Raw genomic sequence first — 24,516 nt, forward strand, 5'->3', positions numbered from 1 at the left:
GACAAAACGGATCTACTCAAACATCATAGGATAACCATATATCATTGGGAAATAATATATGGATTTGAGCACCATGTTTAAGTAGAGATTATAGTGAGGAGAAGGGGTGTTACACCGTGGCATAGAGGGGGAGAGAGTTGGTGTTGACGGTAGCAAGATTGTTGGTGTAGATCGCCGTCACGATCCTAGTGCCTGCGGCACTCCGGCGCCATCAGGAGAGAGGGGGAGAGAGCCCCCCCTCCTTCTTCTTCTTACTTGGCCTCCCCCTAGATGGGAGGAGAGTTCCCCCTCTGGTCCATGGCCTCCATGGCGGCGGAGGGGCGGGATCCCCTCCGAGATTGGATCTCCCTCTCTGTTCTCTTTTGTTTCGTGTTCCCCAGATCTGGCCCTTCACAATTTCTTAAATTCCCGAAGATCCGTAACTCCGATTGCGCTGAAATTTTTACACGATTTTCCCCATAAATTATCGTTCTTGTGCCAGAAGAAGGGCCCCAACTGCCTTACAAGGATGGCATAAGACACCTGGGCGTGCCTGGCACCCCAGGCGCCCCTGGTGTATCTTGTGGGTTGTGGGCCCCCATTTACGTTGATTTCACCTCCCAAAAATCACATATATTCCAAAATAATTCTCCGTAAATGTTTATCGCGTTTGGACTTCGTTTGATATGGATTTTCTGCGAAAATAAAAACATGCAACAAACAGGAACTGGCACTGGGCACTGGATCAATAGGTTACTCCAATAAATCATATAAAAAGTTGCCAAAAATATGTGGAAGTTGTATAATATTGGCATGAAATAATCAAAAATTATAGATACGACGGAGACGTATCAGCCACCTTATGCAAAACAATTTGCATCAGTCGGTGGAACTGGTCTCATGTACGTGGACATGTAAGGTTGGTCTGGGCAGCTTCATCCCACAATACCGCCGAATCAAAATAAGACGTTGGTGGTAAGCAGTATGAACATCACCGCCCACAACTCCTTTGTGTTCTACTCGTGCATATCATCTACGCCTAGACCTGGCTCATGATGCCACTGTTGGGGAACGTTACATGGAAAACAAAAAAAATCTATGCACACGCAAGGTCTACCCATGGAGATGCATAGCTACGATAGGGGAGAGCATCTTCTTACCCTTGAAGATCTCTAAGCGGAAGCGTTTACCAGCGCAGTTGATGTAGTCGTACACCTTCATGATCCGTCCCGATCGAGTACCGAACGTACGGCACCTCCGCGTTCAACACACATTCAGTTCGATGACGTCATCGCCTTCTCGATCCAGCAAGGGGGGCGAAGTAGTAGATGAGTTCCGGCAGCACGACGGCGTGGTGGCGGTGGTGATGAAGAACAATCTCCGCAGGGCTTCACCAAGCACAACGGAAACTATGCCGGAGGATAAACTAGAGGGGGCGGGGTTGCCGACACACGGCTTGGTGCATCTTGATGTGTTCCGGGTGCTAGCCCTGCCCCTCTATTTATATGTTGAGCCCTGGGGTCATCTCTTGGAGAAAGAGCCTCCTCAAAGTCGGTTTAGCCCGCAAGGCAATAGTCCTTCTTGGATTCTAAGACCAGATGCCAGGGTCCTTGGTGTCTGGCCCCAGACGCCAGGGTCCCTGGCGTCCGCAAAACTCCTTTTGCACCTTCCGAAAGCCTCGTGGGCTTCACTACCCGAACATTTCAGGAAACATCCGAAACCCCTTCCGGTGAATTCCGGAACCCTTTCGTAGACCAAACACTATTATCCCATATATCAATTTTTACCTTCGGACAATTCCGGAGCTTCTCGTCATGTCTGTGTTCTCATCCGGGACTCCGAACAACATTCAGTCACCAACATACATAACTCACATAATACTATATCGTCAACGAACATTAAGCGTGCGGACCCTACGGGCTCAAGAATGATGTAGACATGACCGAGATGCTTCTCCGGTCAGTAACCAATAGCAGGACCTGGATGCCCATATTGGTTCCTACATATTCCATGAAGATCTTTATCGGTCGAACCTTTATGACAACATACGTAGTTCCTTTTGTCTGTCGGTATGTTACTTGCCCGAGATTCGATTGTCGGTGTCTCCATACCTAGTTCAATCTCGTTACCGGCAAGTCCCTTTACTCATTCCGTAATACATCATCCCGTAACTAACTCCTTAGTCACTTTGCTTGCAAGCTTCTTGTGATGTTGTATTACGGAGAGGGCCCAGAGATAGCTCTCCGTCATACGAAGTGACAAATCCCAGTCTCGATCCATGCCAACTCAACAGACACCTTTGGAGATACCTATAGAGCACCTTTATGATCACCCAGTTATGTTGTGAAGTTTGATGGCACACAAGGCATTCCTCCGGACTCCGGGAGTTGCATGATCTCATGGTCGAAGAAACATGTATTTGACATTCAGAATGCAGTAGCAATAAACTGAACAATCATATTCTATGCTAACGAATGGGTCTTGTCCATCACATCATTCTCCTAATGATGTGATCCCGTTATAAAATGACAACTCATGTCTATGGTTAGGAAACCTTAACCATCTTTGATCAATGAGCTAGTCTAGTATAGGCTCACTACGGACACGGTATCTGTTTATGTATCCACACATGTATTTAAGTTTCCGGTCAATACAATTCTAGCATGAATAATAAACCTTTATCATGATTAAGTAAACATAATAATAACCATTTTATTATTGCCTCTAGGGCATATTTCCATCACTACCTCCACCAACATAGACAACTAGGATCTGCCTGATGTTTCATATAAGTCAAGGGACGAGCTCGTCGATAGAACAACATACAATCCATTGGTATTCACTTTTCATTTGCACACACACCCCAACACAATATACGAGAGTTGGAGTAGAGTATTATCTCATGCCTCTAGGGCATATTTCTGGTATTAGGAAGGTTCTAGAATGTTTTATCTAGATTTTGTTTTCCCTTCTTTTTTGTTGCTTTCTCTACCAGCTTTACGTGTTTTGGGCTTTTTATTTTACTTTTTTGTTCTACCTTGTTTGTTTTTATGTCTATCATGTTAGTTTTTTATTTTTATTTTCTTCTTTTTCCAGTTTTCCATTTTTCATGATTGTTTTTTCAAATTCATTAAGATTTTACAATATGCTTGAAAAAACTTAAATAAATCCTTGATTATTTTTTAAGATTGCAAACCTTTTTATAATTTATCTATTTTTAAAATGCATGATATTTTTAAATTCATTAACATTCTACATTTGTGAAGAAATTTTGTATCAATAAGTGTATTTTAAAATTGTGGTATTTTTAAAAGTTCATGAACATTTTTAAAATTGATTAACCTTTTCTAAAATTCAACAACATTTTGAGAATTCATGAATATTTTTTTCTTATTTAAGAATTTTTACTTTATGAACATTTTAAAATAACGAGCATTTGTTGAACTTCACACACTTTTTGCAATATCTATTCCCTTAAAATTTTGAAAAGTATCATAAAATGAATCACTAAAATAAAAACATGTTGCAACAACAAATAGAGAAAATATCACGACGTCAACACTCGTTTACCGTTTACTTGGTACCCCGCATTGGGCCAGTCACTCTATGGTGTGCACGTTTGTTTGCGGGAGCTCCTATTGCCGCTGAGAGCTCCTATACGCCGCCCGTGAGCGTCCGATCGACGAGGCTTCGCTGAAGCGAAGCGCAAACGGACCGGCCCAATAAGCACTCGTCGAGCAAAAATTCGAAAACGAAGCGAAAAGTTGGGATCGAACTCCCGACCTCATTCTTGATCCAAGCGAGCCAACCAGCCGAGCTAGCTACCTACAACGGTTAAATTGCAGCGCCTGTCTAAAAGTATAAAAGACAGTGGCAAATCATATTATTTTTTAAAATAAATATTTTTATAATATGCGTTGAACAAATTTTAAAATACAGATAAGTTTTTTTAAACAAACCCTGGAAAATTTTCAAATACACAACTGAACATTTTGTAGTATACGTTGAACAAATTTTTTATATATGATGAACAAATTTTAAATACACAATGAACATTTTTTAATATACATTGAACGATTTCATAATATACTATGAACATTTTTTTAATACATGATGAACAATTTTAGAATGCAAGGTCCACTATTTCATAATATACGATGAACATTTTATTAATATGATGAAGATTTTTGTAATGCGCGGTGAACTTTTTATAGAATGCGCAATAAAGAGAAGAAAAACAGAAAGAGAAAATAAAAAAGGAAACATAAAAGAAAAAAGGAACCAAAAAAGGAAAAATAAAAAAACAGGAAAAAAACAACTGAAAACCGGGCAAAACAGTGAAAATACTGGAAGAAAAAATCGTAGAAGAAAAACGAAAAAAAACTGCAAGGAATAGAGAAGGAAGCAGATGCAATTCTGAATATTCCGCTGAGCTTCGACGGGGGGGGGGGGTGATTCATGGGCTTGGGCTGGCGAAAAGTCTGGGATCTACTCTGTGAAATCTGCTTACCGAGCTCTGGTGACCCGCAACGAGCATGGTGCTCTAGGGAAAGGGACGGTGACCGAAACTTCAGAGAACCATAAACAGGTGTGGTCTAGACTTTGGAAGCTCAAGGTTGTGCCAAAAGTGCGGGTGTTTTGGTGGCGAGTAATCAGGAATATTTTGCCTGTCGAAAGCATCTTGAAGCACCGGCACATTGCTGAGATGGCCCGATGTAAAGTCTGCCTCCATGCAGACGAAGATATCTATCATGCACTAATTAAGTGCACGCATGCAAAGATGTTCTGGAGTGAGGCAAGGGAATGGCTCAATGTCAAGCTCCAGATCTTCATACACTGACATGGTCCCAAGATATCTTGTGTGACCCCAGGTTTGATGAGAGTGAACGTGCAAAAATTATCACAGTAATGTGGGCGATCTGGACGTCCAGGAACAACATCACTCATGATAGATCAAGCCTTGACCCGGTGGTGACTATGAAGAAGACCAGAGAAGCTCTGGCGATATTGGAACTACCCAGGGCTCAGGCTCGAACTCTACCCGGATTCGGTTGGCGCCCCCCCCCCCCCCCCGCGTGGGCTGCATCAAGATCAACACCGATGCAGGAATATCGATGGAGGCAAGGCTTGCTGGAGTGGGAGGTGTTGCACGCTCATCTTCAGCATTCATCGGAGCCTGGTGCAAGCCGGTTGAAGGAAATATGCCCTAGAGGCAATAATAAAGTTGTTATTTATATTTCCTTATATCATGATAAATGTTTATTATTCATGCTAGAATTGTATTAACCGAAAACTTAGTAAATGTGTGAATACATAGACAAACAGAGTGTCCCTAGTATGCCTCTACTTGATTAGCTCATTAGTCAAAGATGGTTAAGTTTCCTAACCATAGACATGTGTTGTCATTTGATGAACGGGATCACATCATTAGAGAATGATGTGATGGACAAGACCCATCCGTTAGCTTAGCATTATGATCGTTTAGTTTTATTGCTATTGCTTTCTTCATGACTTATACATGTTCCTCTAACTATGAGATTATGCAACTCCGGATACTGGAGGAACACTTAGTGTGCTATCAAACGTCACAACGTAACTAGGTGATTATAAAGATGCTCTACAGGTGTCTCCGAAGGTGTTTGTTGAGTTGGCATAGATCAAGATTAGGATTTGTCACTCTGTGTATCGGAGAGGTATCTCTGGGCCCTCTCGGTAATGATCATCACTATAAGCCTTGCAAGCAATGTGACTAATGAGTTAGTTGCGGGATGATGCATTACGGAACGAGTAAAGAGACTTGCCGGTAACGAGATTAAACTAGGTATGATGATACCGACGATCGAATCTCGGGCCAGTAACATACTGATGACAAAGGGAACAACGTATGTTGTTATGCGGTTTGACCGATAAAGATCTTCATAGAATATGTAGGAGCCAATATGAGCATCCAGGTTCCGCTATTGGTTATTGACCGGAGATGTGTCTCGGTCATGTCTACATAGTTCTCGAACCCGTAGGGTCCGCACGCTTAATGTTCGATGACGATTTGTATTATGAGTGTGATTTGATGACCGAAGCGTGTTTGGAGTCCCGAATGAGATCACGGACATGACGAGGAGTCTCGAAATGGTCGAGACATAAATATTGATATATTCGACGATGTTATTCGGACACCGGATGAGTTCCGAGAGGTACCGGATAATTATCGGAGTGCCAGAGGGTTATGGGAACCCCCCGGGGGAACTAATGGGCCTCGATGGGCCTTAGTGGGAAGAAAGGAAGGGCCAAGAGGGGCTGGCCACGCCCGCCCCCCTTGGGTCCGAATTGGACTAGGGGAAGGGGCGGCGCCCCCCTTTCCTTCCCTTCCCCCTCTTCCTTCCTTCTTCCCCCTCTTCCTTAGGTGGAAACCTACTAGGACTTGGAGTCCTAGTAGGATTCCCCTCTCCTGGCGCGCCCTAGGAGGGCCGGCCGGCCTCCCCTCCCATCCTTTATACACGGGGGCAGGGGCACCCTAGAACAAACAAGTTTCTCTTAACCGTGCGCGGTGCCCCCCTCCACAGTAACACACCTCGATCATATCGTCGTAGTGCTTAGGCGAAGCCCTGCGCCGGTAACTTCATCATCACCATCGCCATGCCATCATGCTGACTGAACTCTCCCTCGGCCTCAACTGGATCAAGAGATCGAGGGACGTCATCGAGCTGAACGTGTGCTGAACGCGGAGGTGTCGTACGTTCGGTGCTTGGATCGGTTGGATCGCGAAGACGTTCGTCTACATCAACCGCGTTACTAAACGCTTCCGCTTTCGGTCTACGAGGGTACCTGGACACACTCTCCCCGCTCGTTGCTATGCTTCTCCTAGATAGATCTTGCATGATCGTAGGATTTTTTTGAAATACTACGTTCCCCAACAGTGGCATCCGAGCCAGGTCTATGCGTAGATGTTATATGCACGAGTAGAACACAAAGAATTGTGGGAGATAATAGTCATACTACTTACCAGCAACGTCTTACTTTGATTCGGCGGTATTGTTGGATGAAGCGGCCCAGACCGACATTACATGACCGCGTTCATGAGACTGGTTCTACCAACATGCTTCGCACACAGGTGGCTAGTGGGTGTCTATTTCTCCAACTTTAGTTGAATCAAGTTTGACTACGCCCGGTCCTTGTTGAAGGTTAAAACAGCACACTTGACGAAAAATCATTGTGGTTTTGATGCATAGGTAAGAATGGCTAGAAGCCCGTAGCAGCCACGTAAAACTTGCAACAACAAAGTAGAGGACATCTAACTTGTTTTGCAGGGCTTGTTGTGATGTGATATGGTCAAGACATGATTATATATAAATTGTTGTATGAGATGATCATGTTTTGTAAAAGTTATCGGCAACTGGCAGGAGCCTTATGGTTGTCACTTTATTGTATGAAATGCAATCGCCATGTAATTGCTTTACTTTATCTCTAAGCGGTAGCGATAGTCGCAGAAGCAATAGTTGGCGAGACGACAACGATGCTACGATGGAGATCAAGGTGTCAAGCCGGTGATGATGGTGATCATGACGGTGCTTAGGAGATGGAGATCAAAGGCACAAGATGATGATGGCCAGATCATATCACTTATTTTGATTGCATGTGATGTTTATCTTTTACGCATCTTATTTTGCTTAGTACGGCGGTAGCATTATAAGATGATCTCTCACTAAATTTCAAGGTACAAGTGTTCTCCCTGAGTATGCACCGTTGCTACAGTTCGTCATGCCGAGACACCACGTGATGATTGGGTGTGATAAGCTCTATGTTCACATACAACGGGTGCAAGCCAGTTTTGCACACGCAGAATACTCGGGTTAAACTTGACGAGCCTAGCATATGCAGATATGGCCTCGGAACACTGAGACCGAAAGGTCGAGCGTGAATCATATAGTAGATATGATCAACATAGTGATGTTCACCATTGGAAGCTACTCCATCTCACGTGATGATCGGACATGGTTTAGTTGATATGGATCATGTGATCATTTAGATGACTAGAGGGGTGTCTATATAAGTGGGAGTTCTTAAGTAATATGATTAATTGAACTTTAATTTATCATGAACTTAGTACCTGATAGTATTTTGCATGTCTATGTGTTGTATATCAATGGCTCGTGCTACCATTCCTTTGAATTTTAATGCGTTCCTAGAGAAAGCTAAGTTGAAAGATGATGGTAACAACTACACGGACTGGGTCCGTAACTTGAGGATTATCCTCATTGCTGCACAGAAGAATTACGTCCTTGAAGCACCGCTAGGTGCAAGACCCGCTGCAGGAGCAACACTGAACGTTATGAACGTCTGGCAGAGCAAAGCTGATGACTACTCGATAGTTCAGTGTGCCATGCTTTACGGCTTAGAATCGGGACTTCATCAACGTTTTGAACGTCATGGAGCATATGAGATGTTCCAGGAGTTGAAGTTAATATTTCAAGAAAATGCCCGGATTGAGAGACATGAAGTCTCCAATAAGTTCTACAGCTGCAAAATGGAGGAGAATAGTTCTGTCAGTGAACATATACTCGGAATGTCTGGGTACCACAACCACTTGACTCAACTGGGAGTTAATCTTCCTGATGATAGTGTCATTGACAGAGTTCTTCAATCACTTCCGCTAAGCTACAAAAGCTTCATGATGAACTATAATATGCAAGGGATGGATAAGACAATTCGCGAGCTCTTCACAATGCTAAAGGCTGCGGAGGTAGAAATCAAGAAGGAGCATCAAGTGTTGATGGTTAACAAGACCACTAGTTTCAAGAAAAGGGGCAAAGGGAAGAAGGGGAACTTCAAGAAAAACAGCAAGCAAGTTGCTGCTCAAGTGAAGAAGCCCAAGTCTGGACCTAAGCCTGAGACTGAGTGCTTCTATTGCAAAGGGACTAGTCACTGGAAGCGGAACTGCCCCAAGTATTTGGCGGATAAGAAGGATGGCAAAGTGAAAGGTATATTTGATATACATGTTATTGATGTGTACCTTACTAATGCTCGTAGTAGCGCCTGGGTATTTGATACTGGTTTTGTTGCTCATATTTGCAACTCGAAACAGGGGCTACGGATTAAACGAAGATTGGCTAAGGACGAGGTGACGATGCGCGGGGAAACGGTTCCAAAGTCGATGTGATCGCCGTCAGCACGCTACCTCTACATCTACCGTCGGGATTAGTTTTAGACCTGAATAATTGTTATTTGGTGCCAGCGTTAAGCATGAACATTATATCTGGATCTTGTTTGATGCGAGATGGTTATTCATTTAAATCAGAGAATAATGGTTGTTCTATTTATATGAGTAATACCTTTTATGGTCATGCACCCTTGATGAGTGGTCTATTTTTGTTGAATCTCGATAGTAGTGATACACATATTCATAGTATTGAAGCCAAAAGATATAAGTTTAATAATGATAGTGCAACTTATTTGTGGCACTGCCGTTTAGGTCATATTGGTGTAAAGCGCATGAAGAAAGTCCATGCTGATGGACTTTTGGAATCACTTGATTATGAATCACTTGATGCTTGCGAACCATGCCTCATGGGCAAGATGACTAAGACTCCGTTCTCCGGAACAATGGAACGAGCAACAGACTTGTTGGAAATAATACATACTGATGTATGCGGTCCGATGAGTGTTGAGGCTCGCGGCGGGTATCGTTATTTTCTGACCTTCATAGATGATTTGAGCAGATATGGGTATGTCTACTTGATGAAACATAAGTCTGAAACATTTGAAAAGTTTAAAGAATTTCAGAGTGAAGTGGAAAATCGTCGTAACAAGAAAATAAAGTTTCTACAATCTGATCGTGGAGGAGAATATTTGAGTTATGAGTTTGGTCTTCATTTGAAACAATGTGGAATAGTTTCGCAACTCATGCCACCTGGAACACCACTGCGTAATGGTGTGTCCGAACGTCGTAACCGTACTTTATTAGATATGGTGCGATCTATGATATCTCTTACTGACTTAGCGCTATCATTTTGGGGTTATGCTTTAGAGACGGTTGCATTCATGTTAAATAGGGCACCATCTAAATCCGTTGAGACGACACCATATGAACTGTGGTTTGGCAAGAAACCCAAGTTGTCATTTCTTAAAGTTTGGGGTTGCGATGCTTATGTGAAAAAGCTTCAACCTGACAAGCTCGAACCCAAATCGGAGAAATGTGTCTTCATAGGATATCCAAATGAGACTGTTGGATACACATTCTATCACAGATCCGAAGGCAAGATATTCGTTGCTAAGAATGGGTCCTTTCTAGAGAAGGAGTTTCTCTCGAAAGAAGTGAGTGGGAGGAAAGTAGAACTTGATGAGGTAATTGTACCTGCTCCCAAATTGGAAAGTAGTTCATCACAGAATCAGTTCCAGTGATTCCTACACCAAACAGTGAGGAAGCTAATGATAATGATCATGAAACTTCTGATCAAATTACTACCGAACCTCGTATGTCAACCAGAGTACGTTCCGCACCAGAGTGGTACGGTAACCCTGTTCTGGACGTCATGTTACTAGACCATGACGAACCTACGAACTATGAGGAAGCGATGATGAGCCCAGATTCCGCAAAATGGCTTGAGGCCATGAAATCTGAGATGGGATCCATCTATTAGAACAAAGTGTGGACTTTGGTTGACTTGCCCAATGATCGGCAAGCAATAGAGAATAAATGGATCTTCAAGAAGAAGACTGACGCTGACGGTAATGTTACTGTCTACAAAGCTCGACTTGTTGCAAAAAGTTTTCGACAAGTTCAAGGAGTTGATTACGATGAGGCCTTCTCACCCGTAGCGATGCTTAAGTCTGTCCGAATCATGTTAGCAATTGCCGCATTTTATGATTATGAAATTTGGCAAATGGATGTCAAAACTGCATTCCTTAATGGATATCTTAAAGAAGAGTTGTATATGACGCAACCAGAAGGTTTTGTCGATGCAAAAGGTGCTAACAAAGTGTGCAAGCTCCAACGATCCATTTATGGACTGGTGCAAGCCTCTCGGAGTTGGAATATACGCTTTGGTAGTGTGATCAAAGCATATGGTTTTATACAGACTTTTGGAGAAGCCTGTATTTACAAGAGAGTGAGTGGGAGCTTTGTAGCATTTCTGATATTATATGTGGATGACATATTGTTGATTGGAAACGATATAGAATTTCTGAATAGCATAAAAGGATACTTGAATAAGAATTTTTCAATGAAAGACCTCGGTGAAGCTGCTTATATATTGGGCATCAAGATCTATAGAGATAGATCAAGACGCTTAATTGGACTCTCACAAAGCACATACCTTGATAAGATTTTTTAGAAGTTCAAAATGGATCAGTCAAAGAAAGGGTTCTTGCATGTGTTACAAGGCGTGAAGTTGAGTGAGACTCGTGCCCGGCCACTGCAGAAGATAGAGAGAAAATGAAAGTCATTCTCTATGCTTCAGCCATAGGTTCTATCATGTATGCAATGTTGTGTACCAGACCTGATGTGTGCCTTGCTATAAGTATAGTAGGGAGGTACCAAAGTAATCCAGGAGTGGATCACTGGACAGCGGTCAAGAACATCCTGAAATACCTGAAAAGAACTAAGGATATGTTTCTCGTTTATGGAGGTGACAAAGAGCTCGTCGTAAATGTTTACGTCGATGCAAGCTTTGACACTGATCCGGATGACTCTAAGTCACAAACCTGATACGTATTTATATTGAATGGAGGAGCTGTCAGTTCGTGCAGTTCCAAGCAAAGCGTCGTGGCGGGATCTACGTGTGAAGCGGAGTACATAGCTGCTTCGAAAGCAGCAAATGAAGGAGTCTGGGTGAAGGAGTTCATATCCGATCTAGGTGTCATACCTAGTGCATCGGGTCCAATGAAAATCTTTTGTGACAATACTGGAGCAATTGCCTTAGCGAAGGAATCCAGATTTCACAAGAGAAGCAAGCACATCAAGAGACGCTTCAATTCCATCCGCGATCTAGTCAAGGAGGGAAACATAGAAGTTTGCAAAATACATACGGGTCTGAATGTTGCAGACCCTTTGACTAAGCCTCTTCCACGAGCAAAACATGATCAACACCAAGACTCCATGGGTGTTAGAATCATTACTATGTAATCCAGATTATTAACTCTAGTGCAAGTGGGAGACTGAAGGAAATATGCCCTAGAGGCAATAATAAAGTTGTTATTTATATTTCCTTATATCATGATAAATGTTTATTATTCATGCTAGAATTGTATTAACTGGAAACTTAGTACATGTGTGAATACATAGACAAACAGAGTGTCCCTAGTATGCCTCTACTTGACTAGCTCGTTAATCAAAGATGGTTAAGTTTCCTAACCATAGACATGTGTTGTCATTTGATGAACGGGATCACATCATTAGAGAATGGTGTGATGGACAAGACCCATCCATTAGCTTAGCATTATGATCGTTTAGTTTTATTGCTATTGCTTTCTTCATGACTTATACATGTTCCTCTGACTACGAGATTATGCAACTCCCGAATACCGGAGGAACACTTAGTGTGCTATCAAACGTCACAACGTAACTGGGTGATATAAAGATGCTCTATAAGTGTCTCCGAAGGTGTTTGTTGAGTTGGCATAGATCAAGATTAGGATTTGTCACTCCGTGTATCGGAGAGGTATCTCTGGGCCCTCTCGGTAATGATCATCACTATAAGCCTTGCAAGCAATGTGACTAATGAGTTAGTTGCGGGATGATGCATTACGGAACGAGTAAAGAGACTTGCCAGTAACGAGATTGAACTAGGTATGATTATACCGACGATCGAATCTCGGGCAAGTAACATACCGATGACAAAGGGAACAACGTATGTTGTTATGTGTTTTGACCGATAAAGATCTTCGTAGAATATGTAGGAGCCAATATGAGCATCCAGGTTCCACTATTGGTTATTGACCGGAGATGTGTCTCGGTCATGTCTACATAGTTCTCGAACCCGTAGGGTCCACATGCTTAACGTTCGATGACGATTTGTATTATGAGTTATGTGATTTGATGACCAAAGTTTGTTCGGAGTCCCGGGTGAGATCACGGACATGACGAGGAGTCTCGAAATGGTCGAGACATAAAGATTGATATATTGGACGATGTTATTCGAACACCGGATGAGTTCCAAGAGGTACCGGATAATTATCGTAGTGCCGGAGGGTTATCGGAACCCCCGGGGGGAACTAATGGGCCTCGATGGGCGTCAGTGGGAAGAGAGGAAGGGCCAAGAGGGGCTGGCCGCCCCCCTTGGGTCCGAATTGGACTAGGGGAAGGGGGCGGCGCCCCCCTTTCCTTCCCTTCCCCCTCTTCCTTCCTTCTTCCCCCTCTTCCTTAGGTGGAAACCTACTAGGACTTGGAGTCCTAGTAGGATTCCCCTCTCCTGACGCGCCCTAGGAGGGCCGGCCGGCCTGCCCTCCCCTCCTTTATATACGGGGGCAGGGGGCACCCTAGAACAGACAAGTTTCTCTTAACCGTGTGCGGTGCCCCCCTCCACAGTAACACACCTCGATCATATCGTCGTAGTGCTTAGGCGAAGCCCTGCGCCGGTAACTTCATCATCACCGTCTCCACGCCGTCGTGCTGACGGAACTCTCTCTCGGCCTCAACTGGATCAAGAGATCGAGGGACGTCATCAAGCTGAACGTGTGCTGAACGCGGAGGTGCCGTACGTTCGGTGCTTGGATCGGTTGGATCGCGAAGACGTTCGACTACATCAACCGCGTTACTAAACGCTTCCGATTTCGGGCTACGAGGGTACGTGGACACACTCTCTCTGCTCATTGCTATGCTTCTCCTAGATAGATCTTGCGTGATCGTAGGAATTTTTTTGAAATACTACGTTCCCCAACACCGGTCCGTGGTGTTACCGACTCGCTAGTTGCGGAGGCCATGGCTCTTCGCGAAGGCATTTTTTTGCAAAGCTTCGAGGCTTTGAGCGAGTATAGATGGAGACTGGTAGCACAGAGGTGGTGGATCTCTGAAACTCGCGTCGTTCTTCGCGCTCCCTCATAGCGCCAGTGTTATTAGATATTGAAGAGCTAGCGGTTACTTTTTCTTCTTTTTATTGATGATATTCTTCATGTAAAGAGACATTCTAATGTTCCGGCCCACCTTTGTGCAAGACATGCTAGCACATTGGAGGTGACGGAGTGTTGGATGAACTCTCCCCCTGGACTCCTGGTTACTAGCCTTATGGCGGACAGTGCCGGAGCTAGATTGATTGAATAAAGCTCTTCAGTTCCACGCAAAAAAAAGCAAACGCATCGAACGGCAAACGCCAATCCCGTACATGGGCCGGCCCAACCGGAGGTTCCCTCAGCGAAAGCACAACATTCTGATGCTAACGAGCGTCAAATAGGGTTTGCCATTGACGCTTGTGTCCAATAGAAGGGCAACACATAGGAGGCAACCGGATTGGGGCGGCCCATTGGTAGGCAACCGCACGATTGTAGTCTTTCAAAATTTTGCAGACAACTTTTAAAAAAAGAGTAAACATTATTCAATTTTGTTAACATTTGTTAAAAAGCGATGCATCTTTTGAAAATAAGATTTTTTTTAAGTTTTGAATACATTTCAAAATTTTGAACATAAAAAAACAAATTAGAAATTTCAAACATTTCTTGAAAAAACAAAAAATGATTTTTTTCACATTGTTTCTAAAAAAGAGAAGAAAATAAAAATGTATATTTTGAAATTCCAACCATTGTTTCAAGACCGTGAACAAATTTTAGAATTTTGAATATTTTTTAAAAAGTGAACAATTTTGAAAATTCTATTTTTTTGAAGATTAGAGAATTTTCTGAAAATTTCCAATTTATGAAAGAAAAACAAAAGGAGAAGAAAAGAAAAGAAAACGGAAAGAATAAATGAAAACAAAAATATCCAGGTGAACCTAGGAAAGAAAAAAAAATTTAAAATATCCAGGCCATCTCGGTCGTTCAGTAAGTCTGTGTGTTTCAACAAAATGTTGACGCATCCCTCCAAAAAAATGTTGACGCTTGTCTAAAAAATATTTGACGCTAAAAAAGAAAACAATATTTTTACGAGTATTAAAAACCATTTTGACGTAACAAACGTTGTCATAGAGCGTTTGCATTTGTTCGCTCACTAGCGGGGAGTTCGTTGTCTCAAGAAAAACTAGCGGGGAGTTCATATTTCGCGACCTGCACGGTGAAAAGCGAGCAACTCCGTGGGGTGAACAGGTTCAGCATCGATACTTGAGCTGGGCCAAATCCTGGTCGCTCATGTTTTTTTTCTCTTTCAATTCCCGCTCGCATGAGTTTACATTTATTCCACTTACGTTGTAGAACTGCTCCTCGCGGTTTTCCCTTTCTTCTTCTGTTTGTCCTTTTTATGAACAAGTTCACGATTTTGTAAAATGTGTGAAATTCAAAGGATATTCATAAAATTGTAAAATCTTCCTGATTGTTTTTCGGAGTTTGAAAAATGGTCCCTTTTTGAAAAAATCATCAATATTCACAAATTTCAAAACTATTGTTCAAGGATCAAAAGAAAAATCACAAATTTCAAAAAAAGCACATATTTAAAATATATTGCGTATTTCAAAAATATTCATGAATTCATCAAATTTTTGTGGTTTGAAAAAATTGTTCATGAATTTGAAAAATGTCCACACATTAAAAAAAGTTTGCAATTTTCGGGAAATGGTCCTGGATTGCATACATTGTTTGCGAAATGGAAAAATATTTGTCAATTTAAAAAAATATTCAAGAATAACAAAATAAGTTTGTGATTTAAAAATTATTCATTCATTTCACAAAATGTTCATGAATTAAAGATAAATGTTTGTGGTTCTAAAAAATGTTCTCAGATTTGAAAAATTGTTTGTGGATTAAAGAATAATCACAGACTAAGAATGTCGCAAATTTTAAAAAAATATTTGATAATTCTGAGAATGTTCAATGATTCAAAAATGTTCATAATTTTGAATTTTTTTCCCAAATTCGAATAAGCTTTGAGAATTTAGAAAGATGTCCACTAATTCGGAAAAAAATATGTGAAGTCTTACAAATATTCATGAATTTCAAAACAGCTTTTTGCGAAAATTATTTGCAATTTGGGTTAAAAAATCACGAAATTCATAAATCTTCGCGGACTAAAAATGTTTGTGATTTCATTAAATGTTCAACTATTTTTGAAATATACTTTAATTCCAAAAATTAATGAATTTTGAAAATGTCCGTGAAATTGGAATACATTTATGAATTTGAAAATGTAAAGAAGAAGCAAAAATAGAAAAAAAAATAGAATAAAATTAAAAAATAAAAAACAGAAAAACCCAAAAAAAACACAGAAAATTTTGTTTTGGAGGTTCTAAAACTTTCCTAAACCGACAAGGGACTCTCCTGGAAATGTCTACTTGGGCATTCTCATATCTGCAAGCGTGGCTGGTTGGGTGGCGTGTAATATCAACCTGTGTGACAACTAGTGAAACCACTAGTTAGATGGCAAGCCTTGCAAATATCACTCCTACCTCTTCTGTATGGTGACTATTGAGCTAACTGCACGTGTGATACTTTGTCGCAGCCTGCGAGTTTTATATTTTCTTAAATGGTTTATCTTTTAAATCGTGTGTCCAAATTATGAATTGTTTTCAATGTTGTGTTTCTCGTGTCGAGATTTTTTAAATAGATCTTGTGTTAATAGGTTTAGACAAGTTTTTCCAACGATAAATGCCAAAAAATTGAAAGAACAAAAAACAAAAACCAAAGAAAAAATATGGACAACATGAAGGACAAAACGGAAAACCGAAAGCACAACTGTGGATTTCATCTTTTTTTAGGAAGCACAAATGTGCTTCCAAAAATTCATAGTTTTGCTTTTTTACTTTTCGTTCGGCTTCATCATGAAACACAACTGTATTTTTTCACTTTTCGAACAATGCACAACTATGGGAAGCACAAATGTGCTTTTGTTGTGAAGCACAACTGATTTGTGCAGCTAGGGTATTACTTAACCTAAAAATGACGAAACGGGTTTTTCACGTGAGGAAATAAGAAATCACAAAAATCTAAAAAAAAACATACAAAATATTTCTTTCCTCTAAACACGTGGGGAAATTTAAAAAACATGCCCCTCGCTAAATGAGCCTGACATGCGACACATCAGAATGGTTGGGCATGCCATATGTCAATGCAGGAAGCTCTCTCGTATGACCGCTAGAAGTTCCTGTGAAGTGGTACCCGATTAGTCAGTCCCGGCGAGTAGGATTCTCGACGCTCATGCGCTGCATCGCGTGGGCCGTCCCTCCGACGCGAGCTGGTGGCTAGCTTGGGTCGCTTCGGTTTTTTCTTCAAGTTGTTGGTTCACCTGATGTTGGCCTTTTTTGCCTCAAAAAAAAAAACCTGATGTTGACCTGTGACTTTTTGAAAAAAGTTTACACACTCAAAAAGTTCATAGGTTTGAAAAAAATCACGAATTCAAAAAGAGTTTGCGAACAGTTCATGAATTTGAAGGAAAAAGTTCACAAAAATTAAAAAATCATAAATTTGAGGGTGGGGAAATCGAAAAAAGTGATTTTTTTTCAAAAATATTTAGAGAGTTTATTTATTTTCATGAATTTTAGGAAACAACTTCAAAAAATCTTAAAAGATACACGTGAATTTGGTAAAAGTTCATGAAATTAAGAAAAATGCTGACAAAACTGAAAAAGTTCATGAATTTGTGAAAGTTTATGAATTTGAAATGATCAAAAACCTGTCCAGAAAACCCAAAATAGAAGAAAGAATAGAAACAGTCAGAAGCTTCCCAAAACCAGCCCAGGAAGCTTCTGGAAGCTGCAGGAAACTAGGAGCGGAGGGAGGTTCCGACTCTTCTACTTGAGCCGATCAGTTCCCACTTGTCTTGGAGCGGAGACAGGTCCATTAAAATATATCGAAGCGGAAAGGGGTTTGCGTCTGTTGCCAAATGGTCTATAACTGGCTCTTAAGGCGTCAAATAGATTTTAGGGTGACCTACGGCATGCATTTCATAAACGGCGCTTCAAGCATAGTGATTCTGCAATCGGATGCACACCTCGGCTCCATGCTGGGCCAACCCATTTTGCTTTTTTTTCTGTGTCTGGAAAAAAGGGCAAGCGCAAGAGGGTAACACGGGACCTCTCAGTTAATCGAGAACAACAGTAACCACTTGGCCACTCAACGCTAAGTGGTTTATAACCAATCTTTTTTCTCCTGTTATTCTTTTTCGGTTCGCATTCTTATTCTTTTCTTCTTTTTTTCTTCTTTCTTCTTTCTTTCTCTTTCCTTTTTTGGTTATTTTTTCCTTTTTCATCGAATTTGTTTAACTTTTTCCAAATCGATGATTTTTTTCATATGTGATGACTTTTTATTTTGTCAAATTGATGAATTTTTTATTTTTTATTTATATTTTTCAATTTTGATGAACTTTTCCCAAATCAGATGATTTTTTCAAGATTTGTGAATTTTTTTAATTTGATGAAGTTTTTAAAATTTTGACAAACATTTGTCAAAATTAAGGTTTTTTCAATTTTATGAACTTTTTTTGAAAACCAACCATTGACGGGTCAGCAGTTGACCGGTCAACCGCGACTGGTCACGAGTGAACCGAGCAAATCATACGAGCAATGGGAAGACCTATGTGACGCATTCTGCGTCAAATTGCTGCGCTTTCGCACAGACGCACGTCCTTGGCGGGCTTGTGGGCCGCGCGAGGGCGTTTCCTTTGAACGCGGCATGAAAAATCAACAAAAAACAGCGCCGTGGTGGGAATCAAACCCACGACTAGCGCAAGAGAAGACCGCGGAGCTAACCTGTGCGACAAGCTAGCTGTAGTGGAAGATTTGCAACGTAATAGTAAAAAGCAACGGCAAAGTTGAAAGAATTTTTTTCCCAAAAACATGTGTGGGGGGCTTCGAACACATGACTCTGTGTTCATAGATATGTTTTGCTTTAAATGCCAACTCAGTTACTATAAACTAGAAATTTTGAATGTGGTTTTCTTTTTCATAAAAGTAATATATTAAAAAATGAATATTTTCAAAATTTGATAACATACTTTTAAAAACACGAACATTATTTGCAGAACCTAACAGCCTTCTAAAACGTGAACAATTTTTAAAAAAATTGAATATTTTTTGACATTGTGAATTGTTTTAAAAGAAACATTTTCTAAAACCTAAATATTTTTTGAAACAAGGACATTTTTCTTAAGTTGTGAACAAAGTTTGGAAGTGCAAACATATTTTGACATTCCTGTACATTTTGTGAAACATGAACATCTTGTGAATGAAATTCTGAACATATTTTCAGAAAGAGAACATTTTTTGAAATTCCTGAACATTTTCTAAAAACATGAACATAAAAAAATCGAAAATGACAATATGTTTTTGAAATTACTGAGCATTTTTTAAAACATGAACAAATTTTGAAATTGTGAACAAAGTTTGAAAAGAAGAACATTTTATGAAATTTCTAAAAAGAATTTTTGAAACATGAATATTTTTAAAATTCTGGACAAATTTTGAAAATGAGAACATTTTGTTGAAATTACAGAACATTTTCAAAACACGAACACTTTTTGAAATTGTGAAAAAATTGAAAGCAAGAACATTTTATGAAATTTCTAAAGAGAAATTTTGAAACATGAACATCTTTCGAAATTCTAAACAAAATTTTAAAACGGGAAGATTTTTTGAAATTATTGATCATTTTTTAAAACACGATCATTTTTTGAAATTGTGAACAAAATTTGAAAACAGGAACATTTTATGAAATTTCAAAAAAGATTTTTGAAATATGAACATTTTTTTAAATTCTGAAGAAAATTTGAAAACATGAACATTTTTCTGTAATTTCTCACTTTTAAAAAATTGGGAGCAAATATTGAAAACGAGAACATGCTTTAAAATTCTGTATAAATATTTGAAATTTTCAAGAAAACGAAACATGAGAATGAAAAAATGATAAAGAAAATCAAAAGGAAAAAATAAAACAAAAAAAGTAACAGAAAAAGAAAAGAAACAAAAAAGGAAAGAGGCGAAATAGAAAAACCGGTCCAGGAACCTTCTAGAAGGTTCCCAAAACCAAAAAAACGGCTGGAAACCACCTAGAAGATTCCCAAAACCAGAATCGCTCAATCTTTTGAACAGGCCGGCCCATCCGAACGCTCCTCAATGTGCCCCTGTGCGTCGCCTCGACAACTTGCAACAAGGAGCGGCAAATAGGAATTTCCCGAGCGAAGTGCCGACAAGCACCCGCATTGGACCAGGCCAAATTTACTGATATGTGAGCACCGCTCCTCCGAACGGGCGCCAGAAGCGGTGTATTGGAGGGGAGCACACGCATTCTGGGTCAAAAAGGCGTCCATTCGCATAGGAATCGCACGACTGGGCCGGCCCATTTGGATTGACCTCGCGCGAGCAGTCGGGCGACTAATGCTGTCAAAAGAAAACATCGCCACACCTGGAATTCGAACTGCAGACCTCCAGCTTGTGAACCCGACATCCTACCCACCACCCCTACTAACCTTTCGTGACATGTCTGTAGCGCGACGTCAAATGAACTAAACACCGTGGCGTAAATTGAGCATTACTTAAGAACTGGTAACACTTTTTGAAATTACGAATACTTTTAACAAACATGAACCAAATTTTAAATTATTGAACATCTTGTGAAACTGTGGATACATTTTAAATTTCTAAAAAACTGTACAGCTTTTGAAAATCCGAACAATCTTCTATAACGCAAACATTTCTGAAATTTTCTGATTTTTTTTTGTAAAACGCGGATAATTTTCCAAATTCCAGAACATAATTTGAAAACGCAAACATTTTTTTAAATGTTGAACAAAATTTGAAAACGGGTGCAACTTTTGAAATGCAGAGCAAAATTTTGAATCTGAGATCAATTTGAAAATCCTTAAGATCAATTTGAAAATCCTTAAGATCAATCTGAAAATCCTTATGATCACTAATTTAGTAATCTAAACGCTTTTATATTAGTTTACAGAGGGAGTACATGTGAACAAAAATTAAAAATGGAAATATTTTTTGTAAAAAGCGAAAAATATTCAAATTCTAGCACATTTTTCGAAAACGCAAACATTTCTTAAATGGGTGAACAAATTTTGAAATCAGGAGCAACTTTTGAAATTAAGAACATAATTTTGAACCTGATAACAATTTGAAAATCCCGAATATTTTTTGTATATGTGGACAAAATTTTGAAATTGGAAACATTTTTTGAACTTGTGAACAAAATTTGAAAACATGATTGTTTTTGACCTTATGAACCTGTTTTGAAAGGGAAACATTTTTAAATATCACGAACATTTTTTGAATTGTGAAAAAAATTAAAAACAGAAAAAATTCGGAATTTCTAAATAAATTTCGGAACTGGAACATTTTCTCAAATTCCTAAACATACCTTAATTTGTGAACAAATTTTGAAAAATGAACATTTATTGAATTGCTAAACAAATTTGTAAACAGGAACATTTTCTAAAATTACCATATTTTTTTGAATATGTGATCAAAAATGAAAAACGTGAAAGTTTTCTGAATTTGCAAATATTTTGAAAACAGGAACATTTTTTAAAATTCCTGAGCATTTTGTAATTCGTGAACAAAAATTAAAAACACGAACAGTTTTTGAATTTGTGAACAAATTTTAAAACATGAATATGTTGTAATTTTTTCAATTTTTTTGGAAAATGAAAACATTTTTATGAAGTCGAATATGTTTTATTCTGTGAAAAACTTAAAAAGACAAACACTTTTTGAAAATCTGAACATTTTTTCTAAAATAGTCAAACAATTTGTGAAATTCTAAAACTTTTATGAAATTTATGAACAAAAACTTGAAAGCAAGACCAATTTCTGAAAAAACAAACAAAATCTGAAAATTCCTTTTTTTTAATTTCTAAAACATTCGTTGAAAATAGAAAAAAAATCAAAATGAAAATAGCAAGAAGATAGGAAAAAAGACAGAAAAAGAACTAGAAAAATAAAAAAGGTAAGAAAACAATAAAAACAAAGAAGAAATAAAAAGTAAAGACCGGTTCAGGAACCTTCTAGAAGGTTTCGAAAACCGTGAAAAGCCGGCTGGGAACGTTCATAGAAGGTTCCCAAAACCGATATAGTTGGAACGCTTAACATGCCCGGCCCGGCCGGCCCACCCGCGAGTGCTCGCTCGATATTACCTTTGCGGAACTTTTGCCGCAGAGAGCGGCGAATAGGGTTTTCCGTATAGGAGCGCCCCCTACCGCAAGGAGCATGAGCTCTCTTCTGGGCCACAGCTCTCCCATCAGCCCCCTGTGCACGGGCTAAAAGCCCATCATCAGTATAGATAGATCTCATAAAAAAATCACAAAAAAAGTCAGAAGGGGTGCAAGGGATCAATGAGGTCCTCCAGCATGTACCATAAAAAGTCACCCATGAGATGAACACTACCCTATGTGCACCTTACACTGCTGATGAGGTCAAGAGTGCGCTGTTTCAGATGTTCCCAACGAAGGCGTCGGGGCCGGACGGGTTCCCTGCACACTTCTACCAGCGCCATTGGGATATATGCGGAGAAGAAGTTACACAAGCAGTCCTCCGAATAGTAAAAGGTGAAGAAAGTGCAGATTGTATAAATGACACTATTTTGGTGCTAATACCTAAGGTACAGAATCCCTCTCTCCTTAGCCAGTTTAGGCCGATTAGTCTGTGTAATGTACTTTATAAGATTGCTTCCAAGGTGGTAGCCAACAGATTAAAGGTGATTCTCCCGGAGATAATATCGGATGAACAGCCGGCCTTTGTACCAGGGAGACTAATCACGGACAACATAATTTGTGCTTATGAGTGTTTGCACTTCATGAAGAGGAACAAATCAAAATCTAACAGTTTTTGTGCACTCAAGCTGGATATGATGAAGGCCTACGACAGATTGGAGTGGGCATATCTCAGGCCATCAGGGAGAAGCTTGGTTTTGCATCTCAGTGGATTGAAACGGTAATGGGCATGATCACTTCTGTATCTTTTTCAGTTTTGTTCAATGGTGAGAAGTTGGAGAGGTTTCAGCCAACAAGAGGTATCCGGCAGGGAGATCCTATTTCCCCTTATCTTTTCTTGATTGCAGTAGAGGGCCTTTCGTGCCTCTTAAAACACAACGTTCCGTCATCGGCGCTTGATGGCATTAAGGTGGCTCCCACTGCTCCGGCAGTAAACCATCTCTTGTTTGCGGACGACAGCCTGTTGCTTTTCAAGACTAGTGCTCAGGGGGCGAGTGAGGTTTCAAACCTACTGGAGACTTATTGCTTAGCCTCGGGTCAGCGGATTAATCGTGAAAAATCGTCTATCTTTTTCAGCAAGGGCTGCCCTGAGAATCTTAAAACAGAGGTGAAAAACATTCTTGAGGTGCAAGATGAATCCCTCAGCGACAAGTATCTGGGAATGCCTACGGAGGTTGGGCAACCAAAGAATGGTACGTTTAAATATTTACGTGACCAGGTATGGGAGAAAATTAAGGGCTGGATGGAGAAGCTGCTTTCGGCGGCAGGAAAGGAAGTTCTTATCAAATCAGTGGCTCAAGCTATCCCAGTATTTTCGATGTCTTGTTTCAGATTGCCAAGGGGATTATGTGGAAGTGTAACTTCAATGATACGCCAGTTTTGGTGGGGAAGCAAGAGAGGGAAGCGCAAACCATGTTGGGTGGCTTGGGATCTGATGACTAGGCCAAAGAATCTGGGGGGGGGGGGCTCGGGTTCAGAGATATTGAGATTTTTAATCTTGCCCTACTCTCATGGCAAGTTTGGAGAATTATGAAGGATCCATCATCTTTGAGTGCTAGAATTATGAAAGCAGTATATTTCCCCAACTGCTCCATCTTGGAGGCAGAACTAGGGCCACATCCCTCTCAAGTCTGGCGTGCCATCTTGGATGGAAAGGACATCATTAAGATGGGTGCAATTCGCAGGATTGGCGATGGAACAACCACGAGAATATGGCACCACAACTGGATCCCGAGGAACAGAGTGATGAAACCTCTGACAGCCCTAGTCGCCGATCACCCTCAGCTTGTCTCTGAACTTATTGATCACACCACAGCCTCATGGCGTGGGGAGATGATCCGACAGGTGTTTTATTCCCATTGATGCAGAGGCCATTTTACAGATCCCCCTCTGCTCGCGACAGCTTGACGACTTCTGGGCTTGGCAAGAAGATGTAAAGGGTCTCTTTTCTGTCCGCTCAGCGTACAAGATGATAGTCAACACTAAAACCAATCGAGAGGCGTGGCTGGACGATAGAATGGATCTGTCTAACTCTGAGGCTGAGTCCAAAGGTTGGCGATCGCTTTGGAAGATTACAGTATCGCCGAAACTGTGTCTATTTGCATGGAGGCTGGCCCAGCATTCTTTGCCCACGGAAGATGTTCTTCAACACCGCAATATGTCAACGACAGGCCTGTGTCCCTTGTGCGGGGCACCTGACAACTGGCGACACGCACTGCTGGAGTGCAGTTCCTCCCGGTGTGTTTGGGCACTTTCAA

Source organism: Aegilops tauschii, chromosome 1 (assembly GCF_002575655.3).
Source record: "Aegilops tauschii subsp. strangulata cultivar AL8/78 chromosome 1, Aet v6.0, whole genome shotgun sequence".
NCBI lineage: Eukaryota > Viridiplantae > Streptophyta > Magnoliopsida > Poales > Poaceae > Aegilops > Aegilops tauschii.